Genomic DNA, 25,493 nt, shown 5'->3' with positions numbered 1-25,493 from the left:
GTACTTATTTTTGCATCTGTGAGGTGCTGCTTTCTGTTTGATTAAAGGTATGCTATCCCTTTCTGCACTAGCGAGATAACCAGTGGTAATAATGTAGGTTTACACAATTCTAATCATGACACCAGTGTTTTAATATATAGAGATCACATTGAGCTGTAAAGTGTCTTCAAGCTTGAGCTACATTCAACTTACCAGCTACATATCTGTCACGTTCCTCTTCCTGCTGTTAAAAATGCAAGGGAGTGTTTAGATTCTGTAAGCTTCAATTTGGTGAGTGTAGCTTTGTATTTCCAGTAAGAAGTCTTACAACACCAGGTTAAAGTCCAACAGGTTTGTTTCAAACACTAGCTTTCGGAGCACTGCTCCTTCCTCAGGTGAATGAAGAGGTATGTTCCAGAAACATATATATAGATAAATTCAAAGATGCCTGACAATGCTTAGAATGCGAGCATTTGCAGGTAATTAAATCTTTACAGATGCAGAGATAGGGTTAACCCCAGGTTAAAGAGGTGTGAATTGTCTCAAGCCAGGACAGTTGGTCGGAATTCGCAAGCCCAGGCCAGATGGTGGGGGATGAATGTAATGCGACATGAATCCCAGGCCAGATGGTGGGGGATTGATGTAATGCGACATGAATCCCAGGTCCCGGTTGAGGCCGCACACATGTGTGCGGAACTTGGCTACACGTTTCTGCTCGGCGATTCTGCGTTGTCGCGCGTCCTGAAGGCCGCTTTGGAGAAAGCTTACCCGGAGATTAGAGGTTGAATGCCCTTGACTGCTGAAGTGTTCCCCGACTGGAAGGGAACATTGCTGCCTAGTGATTGTCGCGTGATGTCCGTTCATTCATTGTCGCAGCGTCTGTATGGTCTCGCCAATGCACCATGCTTCGGGACATCCTTTCCTGCAGCGTATGAGGTAGACAACGTTGGCTGAGTCGCACGAGTATGTACCTGGTGGGTGGTGTTCTCACGTGTAATGGCGGTATCCATGTCGATGATCTGGCACGTCTTGCAGAGATTGCCATGGCAGGTTTTGTGTAGTGTTGTGGTCGCTGTTCTGAAGGCTGGGTAGTTTGCTGCAAACAATGGTTTGTTTGAGGTTGCGCAGTTGTTTGAAGGCAAGTAGTGGGGATGACCTTGGCTAGATGTTCATCTTCATCGATGATGTCGCAGACATGCCCCGGAAATGAATTGTTAAGATGCTTTTATGTAATAGTAAATGAGTAGACAGGGCAAAATGTTTTACTTTGAATGATAGTAGACAATAATGAATATGCTATGGTTCCCTACATTAGTGAATAATCGTATTTAACTTAAAGAAATAGAGCGGGATTCTCCATCCCGGCAGACCTGTTTTCTGGCGACAGAGGGATTCTCCGTTCCCCCAGCAGCCAATGGGATTTCCCATTGTGGCCACCCCATGCCGGTGGGAAATGTGTGGGCGTGGGTGTGCTGCCAGTGGGCTGGAGGATCCCGCCAATGGAGAATCCCGCATATAGTTTCTAATTCTGTTCTTCCAAAATTGGCCCAGCGCTTGCCCTCACAGCCCTTGTGTAAAAAGCGGACGGACTCGGTGCAACTCTTTTGTTTTGATTTTTCTCTGTTCATAATCTGTGGAAAACAACCCTTGCTGAATGGCTCGGACCAGGGATTTTGTAGTACTGAAGTTTTGAGATACACCTCAATTATGATGACAGGGTAATACATTATTTATTGCTTAGAGGTCTTGCAACAACATCAAAGCATAGATCCTGAACATTCCAATTAATTTTTAGATTGCTGTCTTGTTGTAACCCTTACATGAATATATTTTTCTTTAAAAGACTATTAGTAAATGTAATTATGGCCGGATTCTACTTCATAGAAAACTAAAACACATCATGAGACGTTAAACCCCCTCAGGTCCTTTGATGTGTGAGGCTTTTATTCATTTTGGAAGAGAAATAGCTTTTAGTAGACTATAATTGACATAGTAATAGCTTCCAGATAACAAGGTGTCTGGATTGTTTATTTTGATTTTCCTTAACACTTGAATGCATCTCAAGAATCCTGATGTGAAGCTAACCATGATGTTTATAAGTGTTGAGGAGCTAAGTGCTTTCACTTCCTCTTTTTCTCAGCAGAAAGCACTTAACATCTTTTGATGTGGCCAGGAGCTGTCAATCATACCAAAAATAGCTTCTGGCTATCTAATTCATCCTTACAATACCCCAGTGGCCTTTGTATTATTGGTTTAATACACATTTCTTAATAATGGCGGAATTATGACTCTCATTCCCCAGAGGAGACAACCTGACTGTGCGGATAATCTTCAGGTGTAAAATTCATTTAACTCAGGGTTTGCTGCTGAAGTCTTGACTCGACAAACCATGCCCATAACCTCTGACAGTACTGGATCACTTTTTGTATGCTTCTTCACCTGTCCTGTGGTTGCAAGAGTGTTATCTACTTGTTTGAAGTAGAAAATATTTCCACACAAATTGCTTATCGTCAAACTACTTGGTAAGGGTAGTTGGGAGAATCTATTTGTGTTCCCATGAAGGCTTGACTGAAAATATTTGATTTTGCATGTGTGTGTGTGTGCTTATTATATATTTGGGGTTGCTGTTGCATTGGTGCAGGATCCCATTAAGAGTCTAGTCATGTGCATAGTTGATGACATCATTCACTGCTTCACGGGCTTTGCCTCAGTCTAGATCAAGCCTATGTACGGTTAACAACTATTCAATAAACCTGCGTTGCTATTTGCATTCAATTCCATGCCATGTGCGACAACTTCACGTTCTTTTGTCCTGAGAGTGCAAAACATTACAGGATAAAAATGAATACTGCCGACGAGGAACTGATTAAAATTATTTTGAAGCAAGAAAAGAAAATCAAAGCTTTCGACATTGAGGCAGAATCAACAACACTTCAGCTGATTGCATCTGGCTTTGGACTGGTAAGGTTGTTCAGCAGAGTAGGAAAGAAAGGGCCCATACCTAAAAACTAAACCGGCACCCTGAGGAATTCAAGCTGCAGATCTCGTCACGTGCACAGAGACGTTAAGGTAGAGTAAGCCAGAGAGATTTTTTGCATTGCATTAAATCCAAGACAAGCTGGTACAATTGGATTATATTACAATATAAACTAGACCATTTATATTAAGGGAAGCTCGTGAAGGGATGTTGGGCATAGAACCCGGTATTACTATAAAATGGCGGGACAGTTTGGCGCCATTGGCCCATTTGAGGAAGAATTCAAAAATTTGAAGCACTAAGCAGAAAGATTTCATCACTACATCTTAGCTAAAACTTTTCATCTACTCTGAAGTCTGCTCCAATCTGAGAAACCCTGTTGGAGAACAGGGAGAACTTCGGGCCCACTCATGCCAGCTGCAACCTCCATCACAGAAACCCCCGTCCTGCCCCCCGCATACCCCCTCCCATACACCCCAAGAGCATTCCCTCCCAGAGCTGGCCAGCAGGGACTCCCTGGTACTCAGTGGAGACAGTGGCGTTCTCCCCTTTCCCCCCTCTTGGAGGCCATGGTGCCTGGATCCCATTTTTAAAAAGCAGTAGTGATTCAAACCAGTGTGACGTCAAGCCTGGTGGGCGGGAATAGTCAATGGGGGCTGAAGATGCAAAGTTAACTACGCCATGTATGTTATAATGTATTCAAATTGATGCAAATCAGGTTAATGCCATTCCTCAGCATGAACTGATCGTGTTTTCGGAGAGGGCCTGGCAAGATCGTGTTACGCAATCTTGCCACACAAATCCTCTCATGAGATTTGGAGGCCATTACATGGTTTGCATACACGGCTCACGTGGCCGTTAAATCCTACCCAGAGTTAATGGGCGGGATCTTGTTCAGGCATCAGTCATCTCATTTGTTGACTGGGGAGCTGTCAAGAGATCCATGTTGCCTGTTTTCGGGAAGTCCCACTGAATTACAAGCCAATCAGACAGAGGTGGGGGGGAGGGGGGGTGTGGTGGGTGGGGGGATGGGGGGGGGGTGGTGGTGGCAGGTAGTAAGGGAAGGGCACTGGCTATCTCCCTTTCTGATGTTCAGTCTTTTGATTTGGCACGGAGTGCATTTGATTAAGGGACCCGACCCAGTACGTGACAAACTGGCTCCATAGTTTTACTTGTTTACCACCCTGAATGGAAATAAGCCCACCTGCAGCTCGATTAATACCAGTAGTTGTGGGGCGAGGCCCTTAAGTGGACATTAAATGACCAGTTAATGGCTTCGATTGGCAGTGGGATGGGAAGGTCAATCATGGGCCTTCCTGCCCAGAAATTATTTCCGGAGTAGGCAAGTTCCTTTATGCCTCTAATTGCCTTAGCATTTCCCCATTTAGAAAATAGTCTATGCCTCCATTCTTCCTACCAAAGTGCATAACCTCACACTTTTTTACATTGTATTCCATCTGCCATTTCTTTGCCCACTCTCCGAGCCTGTCCATGTCCTTCTGCAACCCACCTGCTTATTCAATACTACCTGTCCCTCGACAGATCTTTGTATCATCTGCAAACTTAGCACAGTGCTGTCAGCTCCTTCTTCCAGATCGTTAATGTATATTGTAAAGCATTGTGGTCTCAACACTGGCCCTTGAGGTACACCACTAGTCACTGGCTGCCATCCTGAAAAATACCCCATTATCCCCATTCTCTGCCTTCTGCCAGCCATCCAATCCTCTATCCATGCCAGTATCTTACTCTTAACACCGTAGGTTCTTAACTTATTTAACAGCCTCATTTACGGCACCTTGTCAAAGGCTTTCTGGAAATTTAAGTAGATCACATCCACTGGTTCTCCTTTGTCTAACTTCTTTGTTAAATCCCCACATAATTCTAACAGATTTTTCAGACGTGACCTCCGCTTGACGAAGCTGAGCTGACTCTGTCCTATTTTATCATGCACTTTCAGGTACTCCACAATCTCACCTTTAATAACGGATTCTCAAAATTTACCAATGACCGAAGTAAGGCAAACCGGCCTATAATTTCCTGTGTTCTGCCTCCCTCCCTTCTTAAACAGGGGTGTGAACATTAACCATTTTCCAGTCCTCCAGGACCGTCCATGCCTCCAGTGATTCCTGAAGGATCACCACCAATGCCTCCACAATCTCCTCAGCTATCTCCTTTAAGCCCTGGGGTGTAGTCCATCCGGTCCAGGGGATTTGTCCACCTTCAGACCTTTTCAGTTTTCCCAGAAGCTTCTCCTTAGTGATGGCCACTACACTCACCTCTGCCCCCGATTCTGTTGGGGTTCTGGGGCGGGATTTTCCATTTTTGAGATTAAGGGCTGGATTCTCCGATTTTGTGGTTATGTCCGGAGGACCAGAAAGTCAGCACTGCCCCCGCACCTGCTCCTCCCGATGGGGGGCTAGCAGCCGCGCCATATAAAGCCCCCCGGCTTTACCTGCAGGTACGGACGGAGAATGGCCGATCCGTGGCCGTGCGCCTGCCAGATAGTGCCCCCTATGGTGCAGGCCGCGCGCGGAGCTGGCCTGCCAGGTAGTGCCCTCCTGTAACTCCAGCCCCTGGCCAGCGGAATGGCTCACCACCGACTGTGGCGGCGCTGACCGACGACGTCGGGAAGTCGGAGCGTCGGGGAAGGGCCTCAGGTGATGTCCTTAGGCCGTGCCAATGGCGTGTGGCTTACTCAGCGATTATGCCATTTTTGAGTGGGCGGAGCATCTGAAAAATGGCACAGCCCCCGGTTTTGGTGTAAAAACGGATTCTCTGGCCAATTGCTGAATGCGATTTTTGGCATCAGTAATTGGAGAATCCAGCCCTAAGTATTGATTCTAACGCAGAATTCGTGGACTTCATGACAGAAAAACTGGTGGCCCACCTGTATCAATCTCAATCCTATTAAGGGGCTAGCACCGATACCGCATGGAACACAATCAATTTGAATGAAAAATGGTGCAGGATTCACTGGGTCCGTGACTGACACTCGGGAGGCAGACAAGCTGCAGCCACATATACACATTGCACTCCCCACACACACACCTATCTCAGCCAACAGGATGGCACTGGTTGTGCTGGACCATGCCCACACAGCTGATGGGTTGGCTGGGGCCACAGGGCACCTGGGGGGGGGGGGTTCCCTGTGGGGACACCAATATGACCCGTGGCCCTACATTCAAAGTGGGCTGTCAGCATTGTGCACAGCTGCATGGCTGCCTTGCCGGCTGCGGATATGGTGTTCAGGGCCCATCCACCCCGAACCCCACAGCCCACCATCTAGCCACCCCTGCTACTCCCCCCTTCCCTGGCAGAAGCCCCTCAACAGCAGCACAACTGTCAGCAAACTATAAAATAACTCCTAAATGAATCCGTTCTGTGTTGTAAGTGAAGAGGAACGGTGCTTGCCATTATCTCGAACTTGTTGAATAACAGACAGGCAACACTTCAAATTCCCCCACACTTCGAAAATTAGAACACAAAGGCAAAATACTGCAGATGTTGGAAATCTGCAGTAAAAACAGACGGTGAGCTGGAGACCCTCCTGGACGCCATAGAGAAGGAGACCCTGTACCTCAGCCTCCCTCAGGGTGGCGGGGGGTGGAGGGGTAGGGTTGCACTGCTGAAAGAAGCTGCTAGCCACGGCTGTTTGTCGTGTCTGGGCACAGATAGCAGAGGCGGTCAGCGTCATGGGCAACGTAGTCTGGACCGGCCGGCAGTGCAGAAAAATACTGCATGCCCTCCTCAGGGCAGCCAGGGTGAGTAGGCAGCTACTCCCTGGTACCAACCCCCTCCCACACACCTGTAACCCTCCACCCCACCACCCGGATGGCGGGCGAACCCCCACCCTGCACCACACGCCAGCAACCATACCGGCCGCCATAGCCGGGTGCCCTGGCTAGAGGCAACCAGCTTCTCCCTACATCTCCCCAGTCGGAGGGCAGGCCGATCCAAGGAACTAGCTGCCGTCCAGACGGGTTTTGGGCTTCGGGAACAGACAGTTCCATCTATAGTTCCGATGCACTCGCAGAGCCAGGGACTACATGAGGGGCTGTCGGCGGGCATCCAGCACCTACGGGTGCAATTAGAGGAGTCCAACCGCAGGCCGCAGCAGGAGGTGGTACCAACAGTGCATGCCACCCAGGCCAACAGTACACGGGTGACATCCAGGGTGGAGATATTGATGGCAACTGTTGTGGCTATGGATCAGCATGTCCAAGATCTGGGGCATTCTATCCAGGCGATGTCCGAGGCCCAGGTCAGGATTGCCGCCTCACAGGCAACAATGTGCGAGACATCGCAGTGGTGATCCTGAACGTGGCCGAGTCACAGCAGGCCATTACTTGGAAGGTCGCGGCATTTTGCAGGCGCTGATCGACGTGGCGCTGACACGGAGAGAGGTGGCCCAGTCCCAGAGAGAGGTGCCGCAGTCATTGGTTGATGTGACACAAACCCAAAAGGTAGTGTCAGAGTCAATTGGTGATGTGGTGCAGTCCCAGACGGAGATGGTCCACTCCCTGTGCTATACGGCCGCAAATGTGCAGACCATTGGTCGAGACCAGAGCGGGCCTCCAGGACTGGCAGCACCAGGTGGCGGGGGAGCCTCAGGGAATAGCTCCGCTCGCACCCCCATTTTATGGAGTAGTGTGGGCCATCAGGTACCCCGAGTGAGGAGGAGGTGATGGGGCCCATGCCAGTGACTCCCACAGGGGAGGGACCGGAACACCGCAGCATCTCAGACTCTACCGTTCCTCTCCCTGGCGCATCTGGTGGGCACATTCACTTCTCGCAGTCGTGAAAACGCATGTGGAAGAGAAAAGAGTTAGAACTGCTTGACAGGCAGCAGAAATGGCACTAAATAGGATAAGCCAGTGGGGTTTATGAAAATGGGAGGAAAAAACATTGTCCCAGTGGAAGAGGTACAGCAGAGTGTGCAGCCTGTTCAGAGGTTGGTGGATAAACAGGTACCAGAACTTTTTGAGGATTTTATTTGTGAGGGTAAGGTTTACTCGCATGTACAAGGTAGAGTAGGTAAGAAGATTAAGATCTTAAGCGATACAGGAGCAAGTCAATCTTTAATCATGGGAGATAAGGAGGTATGTAGTTTGGAAGGAGTATTGCCAGGAACGGTGGTTATATGTGGGATTAGTGGTGAGAGTAGATGAGTGCCACTATGTAAGGTAAAGTTAGAGAGTCTGGTAAAAAGTGGTGAAGTGGTAGTAGGAGTAATAGAAAAATTACCTTCTTCAGGGGTACTATTTATCCTAGGTAATGATATAGCTAGATTACAAGTGGAAGTGCATCCTACTGTGGTTGAAAGGCCAGTGGAAAGTCAAAAAACTGAGATGTTGCAAGAAGTATATCTGGGTGTGTTTCCCGATTGTATGGTCACTCAGATCACAGGTTGGGACAGGAGGAAGAGAACTTGAGGATTGTTGATAGGGAGGCTGAGGTTCAGTTATCAGAAACCACATTTGTCAGATGGTTGGTTAAGAACAAGAGCAGGTGACGGATGAAGTGGATATCTTTAGTTCAAGAAATTGGTAAAATTACAACAGAAAGCATCAGAGATAAAGCAGTTGTATCAGAAAGCATATATGGAAATGGAATCTGAATATATACCAGAGAGTTATTAATTTAGGAATAATGTACTGATGAGAAAATGGAGACCTTTACATATTCAAGCAGATGAGAAACGAGCAGAAGTTCATCAAGTCGTATTACCAGTGGGCGATAGAAAGGAGATTTAACAGGCAGCACATGAGGGGTAAGGAAACGTCAAGCAAAAATACCAAAATATTTTTATTGGCCTGGACTGCATAAGTATGTGTTTGAACTTTGCCGAACATGTCACACATTTCAGGTAATAGGGAAATCTCAGGCAGAATTAAAACCAGCACCTTTAATACCCATTCCAACATTTGGGGAACCTTTTACTAGGATCCTCATGGATTGCGTGAGACCATTGCCTGAAACAAAAAGTGAGAATCGGTATCTGTGACCATAATGGATGTGTCTACTGGATTTCCAGAGGATATCCCATTAAGAGACATTTCATCTAAGAGGATTGCAGAGGGGTTAACCACATATTTTACTAAATAATGACTACGAAAAGAAATTAAATCGGATGTGGGAGAGCGAATAAACCATAAAACAGGGGGAGGGAGAGAGATAGAGAAACACAAACTGGAGTTGGAGAGGGAGAGAAACACAAATTGACAGGAGGAGAGATAGAGAGACAGAAACACAAAGTGGAGGAGGGAGAGAGAGAAACACAAACTGGACTGGAGAGGGAGAAACACAAACTAGCAGGGTGGGAGAGTGAGTGGTGAGCCTGAGGGAGGAATGCAGACAGAGTGGGGGATGGGAGTGGCGGGGGGCAGGAAAGAGAAGAATATTGGGTGGAATATTGCAGCCACTCCCGCCGGTAGGATTTTCCATCCTGCCCAAGCCATTGGACGTTTGAATAGCTTGTCTGAATCTGCAACGCTGTCACCACCACATCATCAGCTGGGGAGAGAGAGAAAGAGAGACACAAATATTGATGGAGGTAGAAGAAAAACAGCAAGTGGGAGAGAGTTAGAAAGAAAAATTGAGAGATGGTGAGAACAAGAAACAAACTTGAGGTAGGAAGGGAGAAATAGAAACTGGTGGATGGGGGGGGGGGGGGGGTCTGACAGGATCCTGTGGTATGCGCTGTACAATGTATTTTGCTCTGGAATTCAGGCAGCTTTCAAGCTTCTCTCTGTGGCCTGACTCTCCCTGAATCTGAGCTTCAGAATCGATGTGCGAGGTTCAATAAATTGAATCAGATTTGGTTTTGATTTTGCTTTCATTTATTACTGTTATAACTTGCTGTGCATTATGAAAACTCATAAAATTGTACAAAAAGAACTAAATGACTTATATCGATGTTTTTGTTGAATCAGTGATGTTTACTTGCTGATTCCCAAGATGGTCGATTCTGTGGAAACACAAAATAATTAGTTTTTATTCATATGTTACTTATCTTTAAATCTTTCTTTTCTTGTGTGTACGTTCTGTGATTGATGGTGTTATTCATCTCATTGTAAAACAAAAAGTCAAAATCTCTATCTGGGGCTTGTTAATGTTGGGAATTTGACTCAACTGAGATGAATGCAGTAATGTTTGCACAGGGTAAACAGATGACACACGATCAAAGTCCAGTTTCTGAGATCTTCCAGCATTTTCTGGTTTTATACTATTATCCTTCTTCAGAATTTAATAGCGCAGCCTACAACAATGTGGAACACTGAGAAATAGAGTTGGTCGGAGCAGAGGTTAATGGAAGAACGCCATTATAGCATAACGTGTTTGCGCAGACTGTATTCTTGCAAATGTCGATGTGGGAATTTTTTTTTTAATAAAGTTTTTTTAATTTTATGTGTCCAATTCTTTTTTTTTTCCAATTAAGGGACAATTTATTGTGGCCAATCCACCTGCACATCTTTGGGTTGTGGGGGTGAAAACCACGCAGACACAGGGAGAAATCTGCAAACTCCACACGGACAGCGACCCAGGGCCGGGATCGAACCCGGGTCCTCGGAGCCGTAAGGAGGCAGTGCTAACCACTGCGCCACTGTGGCGCCCATTGGAATTTGTAATGGGAAAAGTCAGAACAAATGCATGGCAACAGTAAAATATGTTTTTGCAGGGGGAAATTTCATTTGGATCAAATCGTCTCCCCCAATTGGATGGGGGTTGTGGGCATCTGGAACTGTGGAGCCATCAGAGGGGTCTACAGTGAGCACTGTGAATGCAGCTGATTCCAAGCAAAGCAACATCTGGATAGGGGATTAAGATACTCGGAGACAGGGACGAGTAGCTATAGGGTCAACATCCTTGGGAGCAGAGACCAGGTCATGAGGAGGACAGAGGAACAATGAACGCCACACCCTCACGCCTCAAGTCTACAGCTGAAGATGAAGCTACCCGGACATTTTAGGGAATCAGTGCTCAGGGGACTGCACCAAGATAATCATTGAGATCTGTACCTTCATTGAAGAAGCCCTCAGACCTCGAGGTACTGCTCTCCAGGCCTTGCTAATAGCATCTTCAACTCTGGCTCACTCCAAAGATCAGCAGTAATCTTTGGTGTCTCTCATTCAGCAGTATAGCATTGCATCGCGTAGGTGATGCACCAGTGTTATTACTGCTAGACTCGTAATCCAGAGACCCAGGTTCGGATCCCACCATGGCAGATGATGGAACTTAAACTCAATAAAACATTTGGAATTAAAAGTCCAATGAAAACATTGTCGACTGTAATTAAAAACCCAAACAGTTCATTAATATACTTCAGGGAAGGCAACTTGCTGTCTGGCCTACATGTGATTCCAGGCCCACAGCAATACGTTTGACTCTAAATGCCCTTTGAAATGGCTTCGCAAGCCACTCAGTTGCATCCAACACTACAAAGACAACAAAAAGGAATGAAATGGGGCGGTCCCACCCGGCATCGACCTAGGCACTGGAAGTGATACTGGCAAACCCAGCCCTATCAACCTTGTAAAGTCCTCCTTACTAACATCTGGGGCCATGTTCCAAAATTGTGAGAGCTGTCTCACTGACTAGTCAAGAAACAGCTTGACATAGTCATCTCACAGAATCATGACCGGGATTCTCCCCTACCCGGCAGGGCGGGGGGTCCCGGCGTACCGGATTGGCGAGAACCACTCCGGCGTCGGGCCTCCCCAAAGGTGCAGAATTCTCCGCACCTTTAGGGGCTAGGCCCGCGCCGGAGTGGCCCCCGCCCCGCCGACTGGTGCGAAACGGCCGGCCGAAAGGCCTTTGTCGGCCGGCGTGAGTCCGCACATGCGCCGGAGCGTCAGCGGCTGCTGACGTCACCCCGGCGCATGCGCGGTGGAGGGGGTCTCTTCCGCCTCCGCCATGGTGGAGGCCGTGGCTGCGGTGGAAGAAAAAGAGTGCCCCCACGGCACAGGCCCGCCCGCCGATCGGTGGGCCCCGATCGTGGGCCAGGCCACCATGGGGGCACCCCCCAGGATCAGATCGGCCCACGCCCCCCCCGGACCCCATGGCCCGCTCGCGCCGCCTGCTCCCGCCGGCACCAGAGGCGCTCTGATTCCCGCCGGCAGGATTGGCCTGACAGTGGCGGGACTTCGGCCCATCGCGGGCCAGAGAATCGCCGTGGGGGGCCCGTTGACGATTCCCACCCTGCGCCGATTCCCGGATGACGGAGAATTCCGGCCACGGCGGGGGCGGGATTTACGCCGGCCCTGGCCGATTCTCCGACACTGCGGGGTGTCGGAGAATTCCACCCCATATCTTACAGACAATGTCTCAGACCTCACTATCACCATTCCTGGGTATGCCCTGCTGTACTGGCAGGACAGACCCAGCAGAGGTGGCGGCACAGTGTTATACTGTCATGAGGGAGTTGCAGGAGTCCTCATCATCAACCCTGAAGTCTCATGGATCCAGGTCAAACATGGGCAAGGTAACCTCCTGCTGATTACCACATGCCGTCCCCCCTCAGCTGATGAATCAGTCCTCCTCCAAGTTGAACACCATTTGGTGAAAGCATTGAGAAGGGCAAGGGCACAGAATGTACTCTGGGTGGGGGACTTCAATGTCCATCACCAAGAGTGGCTCAGTAGTACCACCATAGACCAAACTGGTCGGGTCCTAATGGACATAACTGCTGGACTGGGTCATGAGGGAACCAACCACAAGATCTCAACATGACAGTATTGATAGGAATGACCACTGCACAGTTCTTGTGTAGCCCCGTCTTCACATGAAGAGTGCCCTCCATCGTGTTGCGTGGCACTAACATTGTGCAAAATGGGATAGACTTTGAACAGGTCTAACAACTCAAGACTGGGCATCCATGAGGCGCTGTGGGCCATCAGCAGCAGCACTAGCAGAATTGTTCTCAGCCAAATCTGTAACCTCATGGCCAGTAATAGCCCCCATTCTACCATTACCACCAAGCCAGGGGATCAACCCTGGACCAATGAAGAGTGCAGGAGAGCATGCCAGGAGCAACACCAGGCACTCCTAAAAATGAGGTGTCAACCTGGTGAAGCTGCAGTAAGAAGACTTACAACACCAGGTTAAAGTCCAACCGGTTTGTTTGGAATCGCAAGCTTTCGGAGCACTGCTCCTTCCTCAGGTAACTCACCTGATGAAGGGGCTGCGCTGCGAAAGCTTGTGATTCCAAACAAACCAGTTGGACTTTAACCTGGTGTTGTAAGACTTTGTACTGTGCCCACCCCAGTCCAACGCCGGCATCTCCACATCATGGCTACCGGTGAAACTGCAACATAGGACTACCTGTGTGCCAAACAACAGAAGCAGCAAGTAATAGACGAAGCTAAACGATTCCACAAGCAACAAGTCAAGCCGTGACTTCTGGTGGACAATTAAACAACTCACTGGAGGAGGCGGCTCTGCAAATATCCCCACCCTCAATGATGGAGGAGCCCAGTACATCTGTGCAAAAGATAAGGCTGAAGCATTCACAACAATCTTCAGCCAAATGTGCCGAGTGGATGGTCCATCTCGGCCTCCTCCAGAGGTCTCCAGCATCACAGATGCTAGCCTTCAGCCAATTCGGTTCACTCCCATGATGCGCGGTGGCACAATGGTTAGCACTTCTGCCTCACAGCGCCAGGGACCTAGGTTCAATTCCAGCCTTGGGTGACTGTGTGGAGTTTTTAAATTCTCCCCTATCTGCGTGAGATTCCTCTGATTGCTCTGCTTTCCCCCCACAGTTGAAAGATGTATAGGTTAGGTGGATTGGCCATGCAAAAATTGCCCCATAGTGTCCAAAAAGGGGCTGGTTTAGCACACTGGGCTAAATCACTGGCTTTTAAAGCAGACCAAGGCAGGCCAGCAGCACGGTTCAATTCCCGTACCAGCCTCCCCGAACAGGCGCTGGAATGTGGCGACTAGGGACTTTTCACAATAACTTCATTGAAGCCTACTCGTGACAATGAGCGATTTTCATTTCATTTTTTTCATTTTAAAAATGTGGAGGTTAGATGGGGTTATGGGAATAGAGTGGATGAGTGGGCATAGAAAGGGTTCCCTTTCAGAGGGTTGGTGTAGACTCGATGGGCTGAATGGCCTCCTTCTGCACTATAGGGATTGCATGGATTCCACAGAAATATGTGAAGATACTGGATGCTGCAAAGGCTGTGGATCCTGTGATACGACCCCTCGGCTAGAGTGCAGTCAATTCCAGCCCCACTTGACCCGGAATCACAACATAATTGAATTGTCCAAGAATTCTCCGATAAATATCCAAAGTCTCTGGCACTCAGCAGCCCAGTAATTGCAGTCACTAGGTATATAATTAAATATGCAGCAAGTACAATTGGTTAACTAACACCTAATTCTCAATTCCCACTTTAGCTTGCCACCCCCCCCCCCCCAACCTTCTACATACACACACAGAAGACAAACAAACAGAGGGGATGAGAATAACAATAAGTAAAAGGAAAAATAGAGGCTCGGATTATCTGTCAGCTGACGCCAGAATCCGGAAACGCGATCGGACGGAGAATCGCTTCCGATGACAAAATCGCGGAAGGTGGGGATTGATGTACCATCAATTGGACGCGAGACACGGTGAAGATCCAAACTGTGGCTTTAATCAGCTAGTTGTTAGCCCGGTGGTCGACTACAGAGAAAGGCCGACCGCCGGGAAACCTGGGTACTTATACACCGCCTCGGAGGCAGGGTCTACTTGCCTCTCGACCAATTGGTGAGCAGTCACATGACTAGCCCCAGCCAATCGGACGAGAGGCACATGACCAGCCAGAGCCAATGGGAAACCAATGCTCTGCACCAATGGCAGTGCTCCCACTCATATCACCACAGGGATTTGACGCCAACATCTTGACAGTGCTGCCAATGCGTTCCAGAACGCACGTACAGTAAACGCCGTTTGCATATCATTAGCGTACCTGACCCAGTATTCTCTGGGGCCTTCGTGATTCTCCGCCTCCGATGGGGTGAGTTCCCGACAGCGCAGTTAACGTGTGCTTCCAAAAATCGTGATACCGGCATGGTGGCTGCTGAGGGAGAGAGAGAGGAGGTAGAACATGCAGAGGAGCGACTGCGGGCTGCTGGGCCTAAAATCGGCCAGGCTGGCTGGGGTGGGGGTGGGGGGGGGGGGGGGGGGGGGGAGAGAGGGGTGGGGGGGGGGGGTTGGGGGGCCCCTGGAGGAGTGGGGGAATGGGTGGAATAGGCTAAGTGGCCGGGGTGACCCCCACAGGACAGGGGCGAGGCTCAGGAATGGAATGCAATTACCGCGGCCTGCAAGGCAGCCATCTTGTTGTGCACCCCACTAACCACCCACTATGGCTGTCCACCCCCCCCTCCCCCGCCAATACCCTTACCCCCCCTCCCACCTGGCTGCCACCCTCCGGTGGCCCAGTCAGGACAACACCCACAGTAGCCCCCACAGGGACCACGGTGCCTACCTCTGCTGGGGGCAGTGCCAGCCAATGGTACCACTGGCATCATGGATGGGTGCCAGGGCCAGAGACCACAACGGTGCTCGCCACCGACGGGGCCAAGGATGTGGGGATGCCTTTCAACCCCAGCAGACAGTGAATTTTGGAGTTCGACCAGAAATGGTGGCCTTCCTGTTCATCGCTGCAGCCCTGGGGTATGCCGTGCAACTGAGGAGGAGGTGCAAAAGAGGTGCTTCTTGAGGAGGAGGAGGACGCTGCAGCAGCGAAGCATGCAGCAGCGGAACGGGCAGCAGTGGAGCGGGCGGCAGGTGGCAGCGGAGAGGACAGCAGAGAGGCAGGTGGCCGCTCCCACATTGGAGAGCTGGCTGCCCAACAGGCCAAGGAAGAGGAGGTAACAAGGAGGCGCTGCATGAGGCCTTGTGTGTTCCTTGTGTGACCGCCTGTCATGTGAGGGCCTGCCGTGCCAAACATGCTGACAAAAACTCAAGCTGAGCGGAGAGTTAGTGCAACATGTCTGCCAGATGATGGCACACCTGGCACCACGGGGATATGGGGAAGGGGCCATCAAGCTTTTTTTTTAAAATTTAGAGTACCCAATTATTTTTTCCAATTAAGGGGCAATTTTAGAGTGGCCAATCTACCTACACTGCACATCTTTTGGGTTGTGGGGGTGAAACCCACGCAGACACGGGGACAATGTGAAAACTCCACACGGATAGTGGCGCAGGGCTGGATTTGAACCCGGGACCTCAGCGCCGTAGGCAGCAATGCTAACCATTGTGTCACTGTGCTGCCCCCCCGGGGCCGTCAAGTTGACAGTCGCCCTGAACTTTTACGCGACGGGGTCCTTCCAAGCATTGAGTGGGGACCAGTCCGGGATTTCACAGACCTCTGCGTACAGGTGCATCCGAGACCTCAGCACACAGGTGCATCCGCGCGATCACGGAGGTCCTATATGCGCAGGTGGCTCAATACATCCACTTCAATGTGGACCGATCCCACCAGAATGCCCGGGCAGTGGGGTTTGCTGCAATCAACTGGATGCCTCGGGTCCAGGGGTTGATCGACGGGATGCATGTCCCCATGGACACCTGCCGATAACAGGCCATTCTAGACAAACCGAAAGGTGCTCCACTCAATGAACGTGATATGTGACCAGCAGATGTGCATCATACACGTCTGCACCTGGTACTCGGGCAGTTTGAACAACTCCTCCATCCTGGCATGCTGGATGATTCCTGACATGTTCAATGTGCACCCCTGGCTGGCGGGTTGGCTTCTGGGCGACCGGGGCTAGCCACTGCGGTCGTGGCTGATGACACCTATCCGGAGGCCACAGATCGACGCTGAGACCTGTCACAATGAAGCCCATACCACGACCAGGAGCATGGTACGAGCTTGATCGAGCAGTACGTCGGCCTCCTGAAGATGCAGTTCAGGTGCCTGGATAACTCTGGAGGGGCCCTCCAGAATGACACTGAGAGGGCCGCCCGTATTGTGGTGGCCTGCTGCGTCCTCCACAACATCCAGAGCAGAGGGGTGATGTATTTTAGGAGGAGGAAGATTGCCAGGCCTTGGCCAATGAGGAGGATGTGGGGCAGGGTGAGAATGGGCAGGATATGGAGCTCAGGCAGGGACTGGAGGCCACACAATGTGTACGCCAGGGCCAACATGTACGGGATGCTCTGATCGCCTCCAGGTTCACCGACTGGGGGCAGTTGGAGCGACTGGCCAGGGGCACGAACACCACATCACAACCCCACACTCCCTCATTTCCCCCCCCACCCACACCTGCAACACGCTCCGTGATACATAGCTGCTGCACTATGGGGTGTGGGCCCAGGGTTGGCAGTAACGCTCTGGTCCATAGGATGGAGGATGGACCAGACAGAATTAATCACATAAGCAACTAATAAGTAGCTTTACGGTTAACAGTTACAACAGTTCTTCAATAAGTGAGAAAGCCTTAACTTACTTCCTAAACCTGCCACTATATTCCAATTAAGCAAGCCAATATAGTTCAAATACCACTCATGAATAAAGTTAACAAACAGGTTTCTACTTGCTTTTCTCTATGCAGAATCTTTGGAGAAGACCAAAACTGAAACACCACTGTTCAGATGAGAGTCTAGGACCAACTGCCTTTTCTGATGAATCTGGATCCTCCCATTAACTACATCATCTGTACCCAAAGTATAATGCATTCTTTTGTCTCTTCTTACAAGATGTCCTTGACTTGTTTAGCCAGGATCAAACACAATACCCCTCATAAATGATCTATACCACAGGGGTACTTCAAATCTAACGATATTCCATTAGCTAACTATCTGTAAACAAGTAAATTATTCCCAAGATTTATTCACAAAGCTCTTCACCTGCAAATCAACGATTTCCTCGCTTTTTTGACACCTCAAGCATAACATTAGCAGTTGTGCTGTCTGTTTGCATCTTAACCCAGGTTTCAATAGCATTATTGCAAAAAAGATATAAAATATGACAATTTGTTCCATTCAACACACCATTCACCATCTTTTAGTCATTTGCCCATTCACTGACATTCACACTGGACATTTCAATCTCCCATACGGCAGCTGATGCCTAAAAAGGAGTGTTTGCCTGACCCTATAATGTTGCCACTAATTGGTTGCTGCACCTATCTTTCAGCCAGTTAGTTGTCAACCTCCAGGATAATTGTAGGCTGTCACTCATTATTCCCTGGAGTAGGGCCGGGATCCATAAATGGTTTTAACTCAGGATGCTGACCCCAAACTAAAACTCCTGACCCACCTTTCTACAAAACTACAATATTATGGCACCACACGCAGAAATATGGAATGGAGTTGTTTCACAGAAAAGTCTAGCAAAATGCTTCATTGTTATTCTTCAGCCGTATTGATTGAAAGGTTTTGTCGGAGCCAGTGCAATCTCCTCCCTTGCCTCTCACAGCAACCTGGGATATATTTGATCTGGCCCTGGGGCTCTATCCACTATTAGGCCTGTTAAAACGGTTGATAGCTCCTCCCTCTCAATGTTAAGGCATTCAAGTAAACCGCAATGAGTCTCCCTGATTCCTACACTTACCTCAGCCTTCTTGTAGTGAACACAGATTCAAAGTATTCATTTAAAAGCTCAGCCACATCTTCTGATTCCACACATAAATTGCCACGTTGGTCCCTAAGGGGCCCACCTCCTTCCCTGGTCAGCCTCCTGCCCTTAATTTACTGATGAAACACCTTTGGATTTTCCTTTACTTTACCTGCCAGTGCTTTTTAATGCGCCCTTACCACTCTCCTAATTTCTTTCTTAAGTAGCCTGCGTTTTCTATAGTCCTCTAAGGCTTCTGCTGTTTTCAGCTCTCGGTATCTGCCATAAGCCACCCTTTTTTGCCTTGTCCAACCCTGGATATCGCCTTCACATCCAGGGTTCTCTGGACTTATTGCTCCCCATCCCTTCACTATCACAGGAATATTTTGGCCATGTACTATCTTTTTTCGTTTTGAATGAATCCCACTACTCTGATGTAGATTTTCCTACAAGTAGTTAACTTTTGACAGATCTTGAATTATTTTATTTTAAATTGACCCTTCCCCAATTCAGAACCTTAATTTCCGGTCTATCTTTGTTCCTTTTCATAACTATCTTAGATTCAACCACAATGGGAAACCCATTGGCCCCATTTACTTCACCTGGAACGTTGTGGGCGCACCGGAAAACGGGACTGGCGGGATGGAGAATCCCGTCCATGGTGTTCTGAATCAGAAAGAAAAAGATGCATTGCCCAAGTGGATGATGCTTGTCAGCCGAACACATTTATTCCTCCCTTTTTCAATTTTTAAAAAGGTATCTGGTTTAAGAGAAATGTTGAAGCAAGAAATGAAATATCCTGATGATTTTCTCCAGGAATGCACACAGCACTTTCCTGGAGATTGATCTCCAAATCCAGGAGACTCCAGGTCAATTAGCGCATGAATTCTGGGGCTGAGCTTGGGTTTTCCTTACCAGTTTGGGCTCTGGTGTAGTGGAGTACATAACAAAGAATTCCTCTGGCATTCCATTCAATATGAGGCACAACCTGATACCTGAATGATAAATGAAATATATTACCATCAGTCTTAATGAGCAGTAGGTGGATGAAGGGGACAGCCTTTATCTCACTCTCTGTAAATAGTTACTGATCTTAATAAACTGTCTATTTGTTGATCTGCTTGGTGGTTGCCAGTCTTACAAGATCCCACACCTGGAATGTTGGCAACCCTACCTGTAAGGTAGCACCTCCAAGCACTACACTACCCTTTTTGCACTGCATTGAAGTGTCAGTCTAGTTTATCATAGAATTTACAGTGCAGAAGGAGGCCATTTGGCCCATCGAATCTGCACCGGCTCCTGGAAAGAGCACCCTACCCATGGTCAACACCTCCACCCTATCCTCATAACCCAGTAGCTCCACTCAACACCAAGGGAAATTTTGGACACCAAGGAAAATTTATCATGGCCAATCCACCTAACCTGCACATCTATGGACTGTGGGAGGAAACCGGAGGACCCGGAGGAAACCCACGCACACATGGGGAGGATGTGCAGACTCCTCACAGACAGTGACCCAAGCCAGAATCGAACCTGGGACCCTGGAGCTGCGAAGCAATTGTGCTATCCACAATGCTACCGTGCTGCCCATTGTGCGCTCAAACCTCTAGAGAGGGACTTGAACCCCTGACCTCCTGACCCGGAGGGCTGAGTGCTATCGCTGAGTCAGAGCTCACGGTTACTCAGCTGTGACTGGTTCTCCCCTTTGAATTACCTTCCCTCGTTTTCAGAGACTCAGGAATTACATATTTCATTAAACATTTGATAGTTTATGTCTGAATCTTTAATTTATTACTTTCCATTCCAAAGATATTAAACCAGGACTTTTTTTTTAAAGAAGTTAATGGACACTTCATTAACATCTTTTGAAGGAAGTATGTTTAATATATTTCTTTGGGGCAAGTTCTTCTCCTTTGTAATCTTGCTTGATGCTTGTTCACTGAGTAATTATATCCTTTAATCGAGTCAGGTTCAAGTGCTCACAGTCCAAGTTATATGAACCTATCTGCATCTATATTATCCACGTCTCTCCTCATTTTGAAGGCCTGGATCATCCTTTTTCCCTTTAGGCTTCTTTTTTCCAAGAAATAAAATAATAACTTCAGTCTGTCAGTCTCATTGTAGTTAGAGCCCTGAATTTTTGAGATGCCGCTGTTGCTGTTCCAAGAGCAGCCTCAGAAACTATCTATGCAAGATCAACAAAGCGTTTATCAGGCATACAATTCAATAAGAGGCACACCCCGATACCTGAATGATAAATTAAATCTATTACCATCAGTTTTAACTGGGCAGTTGGAAGAAGGGAAGCATTTGTTGATCCACAAGGGGAAGGGAAGAACCTGTCCCTGTCCCTGACATTGCTGTCCTGAATTGGAAGGAGTCCAGAACTGAGTCATTGTACATTTTTCACCGAGCCTGGGACAGAAGACCTGGGTGGGAAAAATGTGCCGACCTCGATCTGGGCAAGTAAGAAGGGGCCGAGTGGCCACCCGATGGCGATTGCCACCACACGGACGTTCGGGCCCCAAGTGTAACTTTTTCCGGGTTTGATGAAAGGTCGTTGACCTGAAACACTGGATGGGAGCTTCCGGCCCTGGCCGTTGCCGGGATCGTTCGGCCTGCTGCAAGTCAATGCTGAATTTCCTGTGGCGGGTCGCACTAACCTGGGGCTGGAAAGCCCTGAGCTGTAACTCCATTTCTCTCCCCATGCTAACTGCCTAGAAGTGTGAGTAATTCCAGCATTTTCCACTTCTATCACTTTCTGCTGTTCCTTTTTTATTCATGAGATATTTCGTTAATTATGTTTAACATTCTCTGCAAGGTCAGCAAAGGCAATCTGCACAGATTATGCCTGGAGATACTGGAAAATATAATAAACCAATGTTGGTAAGCTCATTCCTTACAAGACGTGACAAAGTGCTCAGAGATAAGCACTTATAATTTTCACTTGAGAGGGTAACTGTTGTCTCTTAATGTGCATGTGTAAATTGAGCAATAAAAAGGAGAGCCCGTTCCCACAATATTTCACTAACTCAAGAAAATCGTCATCTCTAACACTAGCACAGTAGTGTATCCTTGAATGAAATGAACAAAACAAATAAAAATGGATTTAAGCTTCCCCTCGCAGCTGCAATAAAGGAAAGGCACTGACAGTTGATTCAGTTAAATATTGAATAAACTTCTTCAATATGCGAAAAAAAACCTCTTCGTAAATGCTCACAGCTGAGGGTGCAGCAGGGATGTGGATGGGTTGAAAGGAATGGAGAATTAATAATGATGAAAAATATCCCTGTTTTCATTGAGGCTCCAAATTGTTATGCTTTACGACATTGGTCCACATATAGATTTTTCGCTTTGAGACGAACCCCCTGCTGCTTTTGCCTCCACAGAAAATACAACTTTTGCTCCTGCCCAAACAGGCCCCTTCCCAAAAATGCTGCTGCTGCTCCTGCACAGGGTGTGTCACGTTATGCATAATGTTCAGTATATGAAGAGTTAACGTAATATTTTATCCTGCCACCAGATGGAGCTGGGGAGCAGGCCTATAAAAAGGAATGCCTCTCACAATTCTGGGAGAAGCGGGAGAAGGTTAGAGAAAGTAGGAGGAGAGCAGAGAACAAACCAGGGGCTGGTTTAGTACACTGGGCTAAATCGCTGGCTTTTAAAGAAGACAAAGGCAGGCCAGCAGCACGGTTTAATTCCCGTACCAGCCTCCCTGAACAGGCACCGGAATGTGGCGACTAGGGGCTTTTCACAGTAACTTCATTGAAGCCTACTCGTGACAATAAGCGATTTTCATTTTCATTTTCAGATAGTGCGTGGTCCAGTCGCCGACGCCGAAATTGCGTTCGGTGAGCGGTTGGACAATACCAGTTTACGACCAAATCGGGGCCGCGATGCTCTGCCCCTCCAAAGCGGTGTACTCTACGAGTATGCCGCATGCCATATCGACGGCCTCAGGACGTTGCCTGCGGCACACCCCCTGATGCTCAGGCCCCGACCGGCTGAGTTCCCGACATCACCAGTCGTGTGTGGTATCATCTGTTGGGAACTTGGCTTGGTGGCTGCGGATTCAGTCCAGCGACGCCACAGTTCGGGGAGGGCTGATCCGTGGGCAGGGGGGACTTTGTCAGGGGCTGGGTGCACTGTTGGGGAATGGTCCGGGGGCTCGCGAGCCAGACAAAGGGGGGGGCACTATTTTGCAGGGCGGCCGCTGCAGGGCGGCCATGGACCCGACAACCCTCCGGGCCGTATCAGCAGCTGGAGCCAAGTGCTCTACGCTGCTCGGCTGCTAGCCCCAGCCAAACGGAGGATCGGGGGCCATTTTACTCCAGATGTTCGGGCGTAAAACGCCACAGTTCCCATGCTGGCGTGGGGGACATAGCCTCAAAATCAGAGAATCCTGCCCAGTGTGTGTGAGATAGGTGTTAGTATAGTTTAGATTGTAATTACAATTTATAATATTGCTAGCCTTAGGAATAATGTTCAAACTGTATAATAATTAGTGTAATAAAAATTGACTTTGCTAATTTAACTTAGCTTTGTGGTCTTTGTGTACACTATGTCTAGAATCCATCCTGAGTATTAGAAATACAAAGAGTATCAGAGGGTGGAGCTGCAGCTGAGTCGATGCTGTCATCTCTTCCTTTCCTCCTTCCAAATCCGACTGCTCTGATGCAATGTCGCGATGGAAGCAACTGCTGGATGGGATGAAAAATGGGATGCTGATTTATTTGTCCATTTCAAGTCACTGCGTCAAGATAAAGTTCAGTGCAATGAATCCATGCAGCTCTTGTCAAAGTTGCAGCCCCACGGGCAGCATGGCGGCCTAGTGGTTAGCACAGCTGCCTCACGGCGCTGAGGTCCCAGGTTCGATCCCGGCTCTGGGTCACTGTCCGTGTGGAGTTTGCACATTCTCCCCGTGTCTGCGTGGGTTTCGCCCCCACAACCCAAAAATGTGCAGAGTAGGTGGATTGGCCACACTAAATAGCCCCCTTAATTGGAAAAAATAATTGGATAATCTAAGTTTTTAAAAAAAAAATTAAAAAATTGCAGCCCCAGTTGATGCCCGCTGCGGGTTTCCTTGGCGGGGGGGGGGGGGGGGGGGGGGGGGTGTTGAGTAAGCCATGCAAAACTCCGTAGACTTTGACGGGACAGGAAGGTCGCTCCAGCGGCCAGCGGCGAACATTCTCCACCGTGAGGAAACCCACCGCGGGGTCTCTGGAAAATTCCGGCCAAGGTGTTCTAATTGTGAAGTCTTTACGCTTGTTTTAGGACGGAGGCCTGAGTTTTTCAGAATTCTGCGCCACTCGGCCGCTGCCATCCAGAGAGTTAGAACACATCCCCGCCAGCTCTGATAGGCCCGCTGCCATTTTACGCTCTAATGAGCACTGATTGGCAGCAGGTCAGACTTCCTCACTCGGAAGGAAGTCCTGCCTTGGCGAGCTGCCGGCCAATCAGATTGGTCGACAGCTCTCCAACGTATCCAGGCACAGCGCTACAGTGGCCAGAAGAGGACATGGATGGGATTAAGAGTTGGGCCATGGAGGCCAAGCAAGAGTTAGGGGTCCGAGGGAGTGAGGGAGGAGGGGGTAGGGGACTACTGAGGGGGCAGGAGATGTCATGACTGGTCGATTGGCTTATCAGGAGATAGGCCAGGGAGGGAAACAAGATCTGGAAGTGTAGGGCACTTAGTGGCAGAAGGTAGCTTCCAATGGAGGCGCCCCCCCCCCCCCCCCCGCATCTTCCTACCCGTGATTGAGGAGGTTTAATGTCTCTAATTCCCACACTGAGATATCCAACGCCTGTCAGCCTGAAAATTGAAACGGAGTGAGAAAAAGCCTCTTTATTTAGTGGGTCTCGGGGGTCTCTTTACTTAGGTGGTCTCTGGGAGGGGTCTCCGTATTTAGGGGTCTCTGGTGGGGGGGGGGGCTGTGTGACGGGTGTCTGGTGGAAGTGGGAAGGCCTTGCATTGTGGAGAGTAGGGTGCCCCCCCCCATGGACCTTGGGGGGCAAGTCCCTTTAAGAGTTACCCCCTTTGACCCACCGGGAGGTCCATCGCACCGGGTACACATTTGTCAGGACCAGTGGTAATTCTTGCCCACGTCATTCCCAGCCCAGGGGATCGGAGAATCACGGGGTCCCGGTGAATATGGTGCCCAGCCAGGTAAGTGGATCAAAATGGGTCTGAATGACCTATTTGCACCCTCCCACTGGTGTGGGGCGCGAACCTCGATCCCGACTCCATCGAGGGGTCGGAGCCGTTTTCTTTACTGCCGCTGGATTCTCCGCCTCATTGGTAACTCCGCTACTGACGGCGCGAGGTACAGATTTTAATCCTTTATCATGCAAGTCTAGAAACGCAATGAATTTTGAAAAGCCCCCAAAACCCCCCCCCCCCCCCCCCCCACCCCATTCCTCCAAGCTACAGGCGATGGGTGGGGGAATTTCAATCCTATAGGCTGGGTTTGATTTGGATTCATGTCCCATATCTATTCCAGAACTGATCCATATGGATAAATCTGGAAGGAAAAAGAGATTGTGGGCATAATTCTCTGTTTCTGTGACTAAGGGCGGAATTTTCCGTTAGCCGACCCAAAAATTGGGAAAGGCGATTGGGTGAAGAATCGGTTCCGGCGCCAAAATCTGCACCAAATCGCGAAGCTCCAGCACCTCAACAGCGGTATCAATGCATCAGAGCGCATGTACAGTAGACAGCATTTGCAACTCATTAGCGGGCCCGACCCGGTATTCTCTGAGTCCTCTGCGATTCTCCGCCATCGGTGGGCTGAGTTCCCGACGGCATGGTTCACTTGTGCTTTTAAAAGTTGTGAAACCGGCCTGGTGGCTGCTGAGGGTGAGAGAGGGAGTATGGGAGGTGTCCAACATCACCATAGTTTGCTGACAGTTGTGTCGCTGGCCAGGGGGCTTCTGACAGGGCCGGGGGGGGGGGGGGGGGGGGGGGGGGGGGGGGAGTAGAGGAG

This window comes from Scyliorhinus canicula, chromosome 10 (genome assembly GCF_902713615.1).
Source record: "Scyliorhinus canicula chromosome 10, sScyCan1.1, whole genome shotgun sequence".
Taxonomy (NCBI): Eukaryota; Metazoa; Chordata; class Chondrichthyes; order Carcharhiniformes; family Scyliorhinidae; genus Scyliorhinus; species Scyliorhinus canicula.
Note: the sequence above shows the minus strand (reverse complement) of the source record.